Source organism: Apus apus, chromosome 2 (genome assembly GCF_020740795.1).
Source record: "Apus apus isolate bApuApu2 chromosome 2, bApuApu2.pri.cur, whole genome shotgun sequence".
Taxonomy (NCBI): Eukaryota; Metazoa; Chordata; class Aves; order Apodiformes; family Apodidae; genus Apus; species Apus apus.
This window is the reverse complement of record NC_067283.1, coordinates 72,050,754-72,063,474: the sequence shown is the minus strand read 5'-3', so window position 1 is coordinate 72,063,474 and position 12,721 is coordinate 72,050,754.

The following is a 12,721-nucleotide window of genomic DNA, read 5'->3' as shown; positions in this document are numbered from 1 at the left end:
TTCTTAAGCAGAGTTGTAGTAGTCTGAAGCCATTTCCCCCCTTCAAAAATGATGAGCAAAACCAAAATGGCTTTTGAAATCTGAGAAACTGTTAGCATTAAAATGTCTCCCTCTTTCCTTAACAGTCCTTTCTCACAAATTCCCATGCCTGAGTAAATCGTGGAGACTATCTGCAATCTCATATTTAGTTTCCTAGAATAATTTACCACTTAAATGTAAAAGTATTTCAGAACTGAAGTTTGCTTTCAGAGGATATTTAGAACTTATTCAAATCTATGCAGTCTGACCTGCTCTAAAGTTCACTCTCTTGGACCTTTGTAAGTGCCTTTGTCTTAACCAACCCAGAGGTCTTGGTAGTCCTGGGTTTACAATTTTGGGTGCCAGCTTGCAAATTGCATGAAATTGCAGCAAGAGGAGCTATCTGGGAGCTGACGCTCCTGTCTCCTGGCATGAATACATTACATTCCATTTTATATTAGTAAAATATTTATGAAGTTTTATTAACATGGTAGGAGCTCTTGCCTCTTTTACAAGAGGTAGGAATTACGAGCAGTCTGCCTTCTCTCTCTTATTTAATCTACTTTCCCATCTAGTGTTTTTCTTTTCTCATCTGGACGTAGATAAAATCCAATAGCAAGGGTATTTGTTTTGCGGTCAAAACTATCAGAGTTGGAGTCAACACTCCTGGCAGTCATTGGAAAATCTTGTGCCTAGAAAATTTATGAATGCATGGAGATGCTGGGGTCAGTAATCTAGCCTTAAAAGGTATCCAAACATTTTGTTCCTGATCAAAACACGTAATCCTGTGGAAGTCTGAGCTATTTACATCTGGTCGGTCTGTCTGGGGCTGTAACGTTGGCAATTGTATGCATTAAGAAGGGAAAAGAGGCATTAAATGTAGGTGTCCAGTTCACACAACTGGTTTGTCACGGTTCCTTTTGACCTCCTGAAAAAGAAATGCAACAGTGGCATCCTGTGGCCCACAGAGTTCATAACAGGTGGGGTCTGGTGTAGGGCAGAATGTGCCGCTGAGGTCTTCCCACACATGGATCAAATTAGCTCTTAAGAAAGTTTACAAAGAAGTCCACAGGATTTCAACCCGATACGCGTTTTTCAACCTGAAGTACAAGGCTGCTATCTATTTTTCAACGAGGGTTTTCCACCAGCTAATCTTCTGCTGCTTATTTTCCTACCAAACACTTATGTGTTTGGGAAAGAGAGGGTAACTTCAGTTACTCACAAAGAAGACAGGACTTCTGTGTTGTTGACTTCATGCTGCTGAAGGTTTCCTCAGAAAAGAGGAATAAAGAAGAGACTCAGAGTGTTCTGTTGGCAACTGACCCGCAGCTTCATGCGGCATACTTGGTCTAAAAATGAAAGTTTCAGGAAAGTCCAGTGAAGAGAAGACTAGTAAGAGGTTTTTTTTCCCTTGCACCTACATCATACCTGAGTCTTCATACCCGCACACTGTGTGTGTGTGCATGTGTGGCTCCCTAGAGTTTTTCAAAGTCCTGGCCTTTACTTGTTTAACTTGGACTGACTGTGATTTGCTTACCTCCTCACCAGCAGATATTGGCAGCCGTCACCACTGTGCTCTCTAAAAGCTTTCAGGCATGCCAGAAAGTACATTAATGAGAAGCATACAAGCTCACCTGCACTCCTGTGGGCATTTGTCAGGGAAGCTGCTCAGTTTTACTCATTTTTCCATCTCCTGGTCTTACAGAGACTTCTCTTTTGTAAGAGAGGAGATGTTATGGTGGTGCCTTTTAAAGCCTCTTCCTTCCTACTTCTTACCATTGTATGTAGAGGTGTAAATGCTGTTGAAGACTCAACATCAGGAAGAAGTGTTGATTGTAATTTTGCATTTTTTTGTATTCAGAAGGCTCTGCATGTTTTGAGTGATCTGCCTTGGGAACTGGATAAGCAGAGTAGGGGCAAGGTTGCCCTTGGCTGCCTGTGCATGGAAGAACTTGTGAGCATTAAGTTTTCTGTTGTGTGGGAAAGTCACCATGATCCCCTTCTTGGGATGGCTGAAGCAGAAGACAGGGAACAAAACCAGCAGTAAGCTGGGGCTTAATTTTTGCCTTTAGTAGCAAGTAAGTACTCTTAAGATTTTTGTGAAATTGCTTAACTGAGCTTGCACCACAGTTTCTTGCCAGTATTAATCCCCGGGCTGCCTCTTAAAACACGCACACGCATGAAAGCAAACAAATGTTAGGGCTGGCTGTGGCTCCAGTGATGTTAACCCCTGCTCCTTTTTGTCAGTTAAACTGACAACCAAGATAAGAGGAGCCGGTGTTGGTATCGTCTCTTGCATAACAAACCACTCTCGACAAAAGAAGCAGCCTCCTGTCAAACGAATTTCCTTTACAACTGCCGAGGGGACTATTTTTAGTTTCATCTGCCATTCTTTACTCCCTAATAATCTGGTTCACTTTTCACAGTTTTTCTCTCCTTTTCCCCTTCCCCAGCAGCTCCTGGAGGAGGAGGAGAGCAGGGGGCTCCCTCGGCCGTTCCCCATCCCTGCACTTGGGATGGCACTGGCCTCACCACATCCAGCTCAGCTCCGGTGTGTGAAGGGAGGAAGCCTTCAGAGAAAGGCAAATAGATTGCCCTGAATTTAGATGAGGGATGTCAAAGACCGACAAGTAAATGAGATCAGTTGTTGACAGGAAAGGGTTTTTGCTAAGGCTGCATTCTGAAAACATGTTTTCAGTTGCAGGAGAGGAGCTACAAATGTCCAGCGTTGAAGCAACATCACAGGCATACTGCATCAGGCAGCAAACTCTTCATATGCCTTTAGCAAAGCAAGGCCAAGCCTGGCCTTCCCATGGGAGATAAATTTAAAGTGCTTTAGAAATGATGGTGTTTATTCTGCAGGTCTTGACTCTATGGCTGCCTTCCCTTTTGGTCTGTTTGACCCACTGCATGTTTTTAGCCCCTTGAGCAGCCAGAATGATTTCTTGTCTTCTGGCTGAGATATAAAACAGAAGTCCCGCATATCTGTAATCCATTAGAGGTTTTGTGGTGCTGTTTGCTAGGGTAAGAGTGTCTTCAGGCTTTCATCGTTCAGGAAATAACCCTGCAGTCAAGTCCATCATCCTTTGCAGCATATTTCTACAGTCCAGTTCATGTGGGTTAGTTTATATTCCTCCTTCCTCCACGCCATATGAGAACTTTACAATGAGTGGTTTTATGCCCATGGTGCTTCTGTAAGGTACAAGTTGCTACAATACCTATTTTACAGTTGGATTTGAGGAGCATAGAGGCAAAGTGAATAGCCCAAAGTTAAGAGGGAAACCTCTGGCAGCAGAGGAAATTATGCCTCTGTCACCTGAGTGAACATAAAAGTCCTGAAGTTAGCATACTAGCTAAAGTTTTCCAGGAAAGTACCACAATTCTTATGAAGAATTAATCACTATAAATGGTCAAAAGTTTTAACCATCACAATTTTCTTAAAAAACCATGAGTTGTAAAATGCTACAAAATGGTTGCAGAAAATACGTGTATTTTGAGAAAGTGAAGTCAAATTTTTTTGAGACAAACCAAAATGGGTTAGGTTTATAATGTAAATGTTCTAATCAATCTCTTTTTCCTAGAGAAGAAAAAAAAAGAAAAAAAAAAAAGAAAAAAAAAGAAGAAGAAGAAAGAAAATCTTCTGGGGAGGAAAGCAAAAAAGGGACCTGATTTCTCAAATTGAATGAAAATACAAATGTATTGTTGATGAAAAATAAAAACGACATTGTATCTTCTCTTCAGGCTTTCCCTCCTCCAGTCTTAGTCTTTTGTCTTCTGAGTATAACTGGCTAGTGCAAGAGTGATCAGTCTCCTTAACTCTAAAAAACATGCATTAGCACTTTGAACAACACCCCTTAGCCAAGGAAATTTGGAGAGGGTTGGGAAGAGGTCCTGTGACTGACAACATTGGCTCCTTTTGTCTTTGGCTGCTTTACTGTCCGATAGGATTGAACAGGGATCTCCTTAGTGTTTTTTTGCTGGCTCACCTCCTTCTGCTGCTTGGGTTCGGGTTCTGGAGTAGCCCTCAAATTCGTGTACCCATGCTGGGATTCACTTGGAGTAATCCCAGCCTATGCACAGCAGAATTATTTGTGTGCTTCTCAAGGTTTACAGTGCTGGTTACCCCTACTGCAGTGTACACTGCTGTGCTGACATAAAACCCTTCCTGCTTTTCTCTTCCCCTTTATTCCTTTGCTTTTGACAGCATAATTTCCTAGTTTCTCTCAACTTTCTTAGGTCATTGGTGAGCTCTGTTCCTGATTCTTCTCTTTTCAAGCCCCTGAATTAGATTTTTTGGTTAGGAGGTGGAAGTGGGGGAGGCACTAGAAGCGAGGTTGGGTTTGTATTTTCAAAGATGATTGGAAGTCTGCCAGAGAGCTGTCAGGTTAGTGATGGCTCATGACATATCAAAGCAGACAAGTGATGGTTCATCATAATTCAACATCTGCTGATTAGAACATGGATGAAAACATGGCTAGCCGTGAGGGCTTTTTAAAGAGAAAATTATTATTGTAGATATTCAGACTCATAAATATGTTTCAGCCCCTGCTGTGGGAGGAACCTGTCGTAGTAGCTTTGCTTGTGTCCTTTGGATTTTGCCTTTTACGCAGATTTTCAGTTTTCATCCCACTTCCTCTGTCACATCCCTTACCTGGGTGCCTGGAGGGGTCACTGCACTCGTGTCTGCAGAAATGGACTTTTAAGTTTCCCTGCCACCTGTAGACATGGAGACTTTCTTTCAGTTATTTATCCCTTTGCTCAGTAGTCCTGTTTCCTGTCTGTGTAGGCTTTTGTCATTCTACAGAAAGTAGCATTTGCATCTTCTCCCGAGTCAGTGGCATGAGAAGTAGCAAGATATTTCATGGTAGAGAGCCTAGAAAAAAATAATTTAGGTTTCACTAGGTGAAGAAGGTCTGACATTCAAAATTTCTCATGGCATATTAAGAGGTTTTGTGCAAAGATGTCAAGAAGAAATGAGAACTCTTCTTTCAAAACTGATACAAAATGTGAAAGCCATATAAAAAAGACAAATTTCCTCTCGCACTGTGTAAAGGGCTGAAGATATCACCAGCTGAATGCATATAAGAAGTCATTAAGCTCAATTAATCCTGTTCCTGAGCCCATGATAGTATCTGCAGATTATTTAAACAAAGCGATGATGGGCAAGCAGGAGAGGAAAATTAAAGAAAAAGAGGTTCTGCTGCGAACACTCGTACCACCATCACCCAAGTGACGCTGTAATATAGAAACTGGGTCAGAGACACCCTTCCCCCCTCCATGCTGTCAAAGTTATTTGAGCGTCTATTGAAACCCTCACAATAGAAGAGTTTGGCTCCTGCATTCACTAAGCAAAACTGATTTGTGTTTCTTGGTTCAGAAAAAGCTGCTGGGTAATTTTCCATGCAAGTACAATGCAGCAGTTCAGCTGATACCTGATAGCTGATTCCTTGGCGATTTGCCTTTCATTTACTAAGGCACTACTGCTTTCATTTAGTGTTTCTAACCTTGTGTGCTGAGTCTGTGTCTAGATGCCTTAAATCTATCTCTTGCCTTGATTAGTTTTAGGATCTATGCTGGTAGCCTTCCTTCAAAGTTGGAGTGATTGCTGTAAGTCTCTTGAGATGTTGCTCACACTCTTGTCTTACTAATGATATAAATCCACCTTAATTAGTTCATTTGTTTCTAGGATAATGGAATTAAACTATATTAGTTCAGAAGTATGGCTTGGATAGATTCAAACATAGCTCTTTTGGACTCTTCCCACTGCCTTTTTTAATCCCATATTTGAGCCTTTCATCCTTGTTTACAGCTATCCCATTAGCAGTCTCAGCTTTCTGGCATGCTCTGTCTGCTCTGGGTTTTTTTTGTCTTGTTTTTCTGGCTTCTTTCAAGGAGTCCCAGTGGCTTCACCTTGTCCTAGAAAGAAAATCATGCTATGCTTTATACTCATAAGGATGATCCACACAGGTTGTCAGCAAGCACAGAACCTGGGAGTTAGGCTATTAGGAGTGACATTGTTTAGCAGTGGTCGTAAGTACTTATACCAAAGGAGACATGAGTGAAGAGAAATTACAGGGTTCAGAGTTTGAACCTGTTTTATAATATTCAATGAATACATTATCTATTTTCACTTCCTCTTCCTGCTGCTCTCAGCATGCTCTTTCACAGAGAGAGCACGTGCCCTCTCACACTTTTTTCTCCTTACATAAAAATGTGTTTTCTTTCTTGAAAGTTGCCTGACTTGATGGACAATGTTGTCAGGAGGTATCTGGGGGACCTACTTGGCCATGGAGCCAAGAATGCTGTTTGGGCCATGGCTGCTGGGAGTTGCACACCCAAAGTAGTTGTAGTGTAGTGTGTTAAGGAGGCAAACTTGGGATGATGAAGGAGGAGAGGAACATAATTTCCTTTCTTCTTCTGTAGCTGAGTTCACTCCCTGGACAAGATGCCTGCTGTTATCAAGCAGCACTGGGAACTGCTTTGCCCATTCATGTCCAGCTCAGCTCTGATTCTTCATCTTATTGTGTGTTCCAAAAAAACCGAACCACCCAGTTTGTGTGGGTTTCAGCAGTGAACACCTCTTTACCTTCCCTGAGCAGGCACACAACTAGCTATGTCAACATGTCTTCTTTGCATCCTCACCTCCAAGAAGAAGAAATAAAAATTCTTGCCATTCCACTCTTTTGCCCAAGTTTTGGGAGAAACTCAAGGGAAGCCATTTGCATCCTGAAGTATGACAGCTGAATGACTTCTCTTGTTATCAAGGCTAATCACTTTCCAGCCCTGTCTCTGGCAAACACTTGGTCTGTAATAATCAAGTCAGTGCCTATGACATAGTTTCTTGACAGGACAATATTTCTTAATAAGTTGGTAGCATCGCACACACACAAAAATAGAGTTATAATTAGCTCTCATCCCTGAAGTTGGAAGAGCTTTTCAGTTTGTTGGAGGCTGCTGGCCAATTCCCTTATCTAATTGGATGAAGTTCCTACTTTCTCCCATTTGTATGATGTCTGCTTTTACAGAAACTCATTAAGTGCAGCTGTACTCAACGTTTATAACAACAGCCCCAGTGAAGACTAGGCAGAAGTTTAATAGCTGTTCTGTTCTCTCTTTTTCATCTGATCTCAATCCATTCTGCTGGTTGATGTGTGCCCAAACATCTTTCCCTAGCACCTAATTCTCTCCCCTCCAGCTTTTTATTATGAATTATCTTAATAATTAGAAACCAGACAAATTGCATAAGATCCATCTGTCTGTTTTGAAACTGGGAAGTGTACAGCTTGCTTTCAAGGAAGATGGATTTAAGGCAATTACTTGTTTCTGTGAGGCACACAGAAGTGATTTTTTTGCTTTGTTCTAAAGCTGGCTTTAAGTTGCAATCAAATAATTGCTACACTTCTTAAAATCTTCAGAGGCATTAAGCTGATTATATGGGTAGAACAGCAGCTCCAAAGTTAACATCATAGTAAGCTTTTGCATTTAGATGGATTTTTTTTGCAAAATAAACACTTTAAAAAAAACCCCAACACAACACTTAATTCATTAGGACTGATTTTTTTCTCTGTTCTTTTTTATAATTTGAAAGCTCTACTTAGTAAAGTACATGTAGTAATAGAAACTCTTCATTTGCCAGAAGCTGAATTTTTAATACTGTATTGCCTACAATATATTCAAATTGCATTTATTAAGAACAATTTATCATGAACATCCTGCAATAAAGATATATCAGCTTTAGAAGTGATTTCATAACTTCCATGGATGTTTCTTCCACTGGAGAACTATTCCAAGGTTTCCCAGGGAACTTCCAGCTGTACAGTTTCCTTCCCTTACCGTGTTCCATCTTCTCATCGAACAAGGTCAGGGGGCTCTGCTGGAGAGAAGGAAAATCACGGCAGAAGTTGTCCCACAACATTGATTGTTTCATGAGGGTATTTACCTGTGATGGTAAATGCTCTATATGTAGCCCTGGGGTGAGGAGACCTGTCTGGCAATAAGGAGGACATTAACCAGCACTGGGGTCTTAAGTTACTGCTGTCTATGTATGTGCACATGTCTGTGGTGCAGAAGAGGGAAGACAACAAAGGAACAGAGTGAGACACTAGTGGGGGAATTCAGAGGGACTCTGTCCTTAGCCAAAGTCCAGTAAGGAGGAAAATTTTCTTTTACTTGTGCCCCACCTCATACCATTGGTATTTCCTTCAAGTTGTAGAGCTCTTCCATCTCTGAAGGTCACAGAATCACAAAATCCTAGGGGTTGGAAGGGACCTTGAAAGATCATCTAGTCCAACCCCCCTGCCAGAGCAGGGCCACCTAGAGCACATCACACAGGAACGTGTCCAGGCGGGTTCTGAATGTCTCCAGCAAAGGAGACTCCACAACCTCTCTGGGCAGCCTGTTCCAGTGCTCTGTCACTCTCACAGTAAAGAAGTTTTTTCTGATGTTTACGTGGAACCTCCTATGTTCCAGTTTGCACCCCTTGCCCCTTGTCCTATCACTGGACATCACTGAAAAAGGCCTGGCTCCATCCTCCTGACTCTCGCCCTTAATGTATTTGTAAACATTGATGAGGTCGCCCCTCAGTCTCCGCTTCTCCAAGCTAAAGAGACCCAGCTCCCTCAGTCTTTCCTCATCAGGGAGATGTTCCACCCCCTTCATCATCTTTGTGGCTCTGCACTGGGCTCTTTCAAGAAGTTCCCTGTCCTTCTTGAACTGAGGGGCCCAGAACTGGACACAATACTCCAGATGCGGCCTCAGCAATGCAGAATAGAGAGGTAGGAGAACCACTCTTGACCTACTAACCACACCCTTTCTAATGCACCCCAGGATGCCGTTGGCCTTCCTGGCCACAAGGGCACACTGCTGGCTCATGGTCATCCTCCTGTCCACCAGGACCCCCAGGTCCCTTTCTCCTACACTGCTCTCCAGCAGGTCAGCCCCCAACCTTTACTGGTACATGGGGTTGTTCTTCCCCAGATGCAAGACTCTGCACTTGCCCTTGTTGAATTTCATCAAGTTTCTCCCTGCCCAACTCTCTAGCCTGTCTCTCTGCACAGAACTCACTACATTCTAGTTGCTCTCTCACATAAAGAGCAATTGATAGGACAAGGAGTAATGGATACAAGTTGGAGCATAGGAGGTTTAAGATGAATATCAGGAAAAATTTTTTTACTGTAAGAGTGACAGAGCACTGGAACAGGCTGCCCAGAGAGGTTGTGGAGTCTCCTTCGCTGGAGACATTCAAAACCCGCCTGGACGCCTTCCTGTGTGATGTACTCTAGGTGACCCTGCTCTGGCAGGGGGGTTGGACTAGATGATCTTTCGAGGTCCCTTCCAACCCCTAGGATTCTATGATTCTATGATTCTATGATTCTATGAACTCCACCACCTCGCTTTGCTGACCTGTCTTTCCTAAAAAGGACAGCCATCCATGACCACATTCCAGTCATGTGAGCTGTCCCACCATGTCTCTGTAGTTGCCACCAGATCATAACCCTTAGACCATACACAGACCTCTAACTCCTCCTGTTTATTCCCCATGCTGCCTGCATTGGTGTGCAGGCATTTCAGGGAGTGAGCTGAGCATGCTGGTGGCACCCGTGGGAGGCAGGAGGCCTTCTGGTCTTCCTTAATACTAGAACAATGCCCCACTAGTTCGAATTCAGCTACAACCCCCTCCCACTTCCAATCTAGTTTAAAGCTCTGTGAATGAGCCCTGCTAACTCCTGCCCTAAGACCCTTTGTCCCCTGTGGGACAGGGTCTTCCCACCCAATGCCAGCAGGCCCGGTGTCCTGGAAATCAAACCATCCAGGAGTTTTGTCCCCTACCCCTTTCAAGCCTAGTTTAAATCTCTCTCAATGAGCCCTGCTAACTCCTGGCCAACTCCCTGAGGGTTGGGTCTGGCCGGCATATAGGGCCCTCAGTTCCCCTCAGAAGAGAATCTCCTACAACAATTACCTTTTGTTCTTAGCAGAGGCAGTCCTAACACATGGGGCAGACTGCCTTGGCAACTCCCTGGATGGACCTTTGTCAGTAACCTCAGTTTCCTGATTTTCCTGATCCAGGGCCATATACCTGTTCTGTAAGGGCACACGTGAAGGTGAGGGAAGCTGGGAGCGGGTTTGCCTGTTGCCCTGAGCAGGGACCTGCTTCCAGTTCCCCTCTTCTCTCAGGTCCCCTACCTCTGCCAGGCAGAGGATCCTCTACTTCTTGTGAGGCCTCCACCTTAAGGCTTTGTCTCTTTCACAATCCCAGATACTCAGTAATCTTTCCACCTCCTCTTTCAGCTCAGCCACTAGGCTGAGTGAATCATTCACCTGGTCACACGTAACACAGGTGTTCTCTCTGCTCTCCTCTGATACGACTGACAGGCTGAAATGTTCTGTGCAGTCAGAGACCTGGACAGCTGCATTCTTCAGAGGGAGGGACCTCTGCCTGGGTTGCCACTGTCCTCCTGGCAACAGTTTTTGCCCGAGTGAATACCATGGCTAGGTCCTCTTTGAACCAAAGGTCTGATTTGGTGACCTCTTTGGTCACCAAAGGCTGTATGAGGTTCACTACACCCTTATCTCTGTCTAGATTCAAAGATAGAAATGTGTTGCAAAATCCAAAACATGACATGAGTAGGAAGGAAAGACCTACTGAATCCTACCTGAACTTGCTCTACCCTATAACCCTCCCTCGGTTCATGCTAGAGTTGAACATTTTGTTTCTGTTCTTGAGACAGTATGAAAAATGAGCAGTATTGTAACCAAGTCCCTGGTTATTGCTGTCAACAGACTTACGGCACATATGTGCAGGTTGATTATCAGTTTTCTCAATGGTGACATGAACAGGTCATTTAATTGATTGTTCTAATAAAAAAACCTTGATCTCAGCATGAGACCCAGGTAGTTTTGTCTGATAAATGTCCTTACTAGAAAAATGAAATTGGCTAACATCTCTCGTTTTCAGGTAGTCTGCTCCATCCATAGGCATGTTTCATCACATGCTCAACTCCTGTTGATACAAAATAGGGTCATTCTTCTTGTTTAAAGACTCATTGTTTTTGTTGTTTCCATTTGGGGCTCATGCCCCATGTGTGCTAAAATAAGCTTGCCTGACATTCATAAGTGAGAACTTTTAGGTCAATTCTACCCAGTAAAGATAATTTTTTTAATTGACCACTACTACCCTGTTGTCTTCTAAATATGCAAGCTTATTTTTGTAGCTTTATGTATTAAAAGGGCTCATATAATGCTGCAACATTTGTTCTGCCAGCTACAGGCATCACAGCCACAGCATTAAAATGTCAATGATAGCTGCTCTGTACTGTCTAATTTTGTAAAGTTTTTACAGAATTTAAGACACAAACATATGTCTGTGCTACTAGTAATTTTTGAACCATACCACTTAACTGGATGGGTCAACAAGGTAAATAGATGTGTTTTTTGGGAAGTTAAAAATGGCTTCTTTCATTTGTGAGTTTGTTTGGACACTGCTTGTATTGGAAGTCGCATTAGTTGATGGAGATTAGGGAAAAACCAGTAACTTATTTTCCTAACACTTGAGTGAGTGGTGATAGTTGTCAGGGGATATGATGACAGAAGAAAAGCGGGTTTTAATTTTGGTTTTGAAGTGGGTGGGGGTGGGCAAATGGATGCTCAGGGCACATTAATGAAATTATGTTGACAACTGTTAAGTGTGAAGTCTGTCATGTATCTCATTGCATTGACTGTGTCTTTATGAGCATCCTGCATTTGGAAACATTTGTGCAATTGTCAGCTGTAATTAAATGATTCGGCAGTGAACATACAGTTGAAAATGGACATCCTTGTTCTTTTCTTTTAACATGGGTGTGTATACTTTGGTTTGCTAAACAGATATATTTTCAGACTAGCTAATTCTTTCCAAGTAACCACTAAATTGAAAAAAAATAAAAATAAATTGAACCATGGACTTTGTTGTTTTTTTAATAAATTTTCTCCTGTGGGAGAGAATTTGAACATTTTAGGAAAAGTAAATGGAGTATTTTTGATCATGTCCTTTTTTCATGGCATTCTGAAGATGCATAGTAAAGTTACTTCCAGAAAGACTTGGGAAAGAGTGAGGTAAAATGTCACATGTTAAGCATGCAAAATAACCAAAGAAACTGATACTGCTCAGACCCCAGGGTACATCTGTGTTTGCACGTGTTTTGCTCACTTGTGATACATGTCGCAGCTGCATGTCATGTTCCATTTTCCTAATACCTTTCTGACTGTATCTCAGGTTTTGGTGTTGCTTTCAAAGGGGACTGCAAGTATCATAAAAGAGCAGCTGGTGTTTTGTCTTCATAAGGGATGAGAAGGGCTTGGGATGGCCCTCTAATTTTTTTCCAGCCACAGAGCTTCCCCCCACAATCAACCTGAGCTTAAGAAAAGATTTTTGAAGAAAGACCTCTGCTTTTCTCAGGTTGTCAGATAACCTTGTGTAGCTGTTCTGCAGTTATTAGTGGCATCCCTTCCAGTGCAAATACTAAAATATTATTTCTATGAGACCTCCACAGTACGTGATGATGAGAGCTGTGTCATCCTTTGAAAACTGTGTGATGTGAAGAGCAGCCTTAACCTATCTGCACCTAGGATGCTGTCTCATATCTTGTTGGAGGTAGCTGTATCATTATTTTTTTCCCTTTTATACTTCTTGACTATCTATTCTGACCTCTGAACTGGCCTTTCTTTC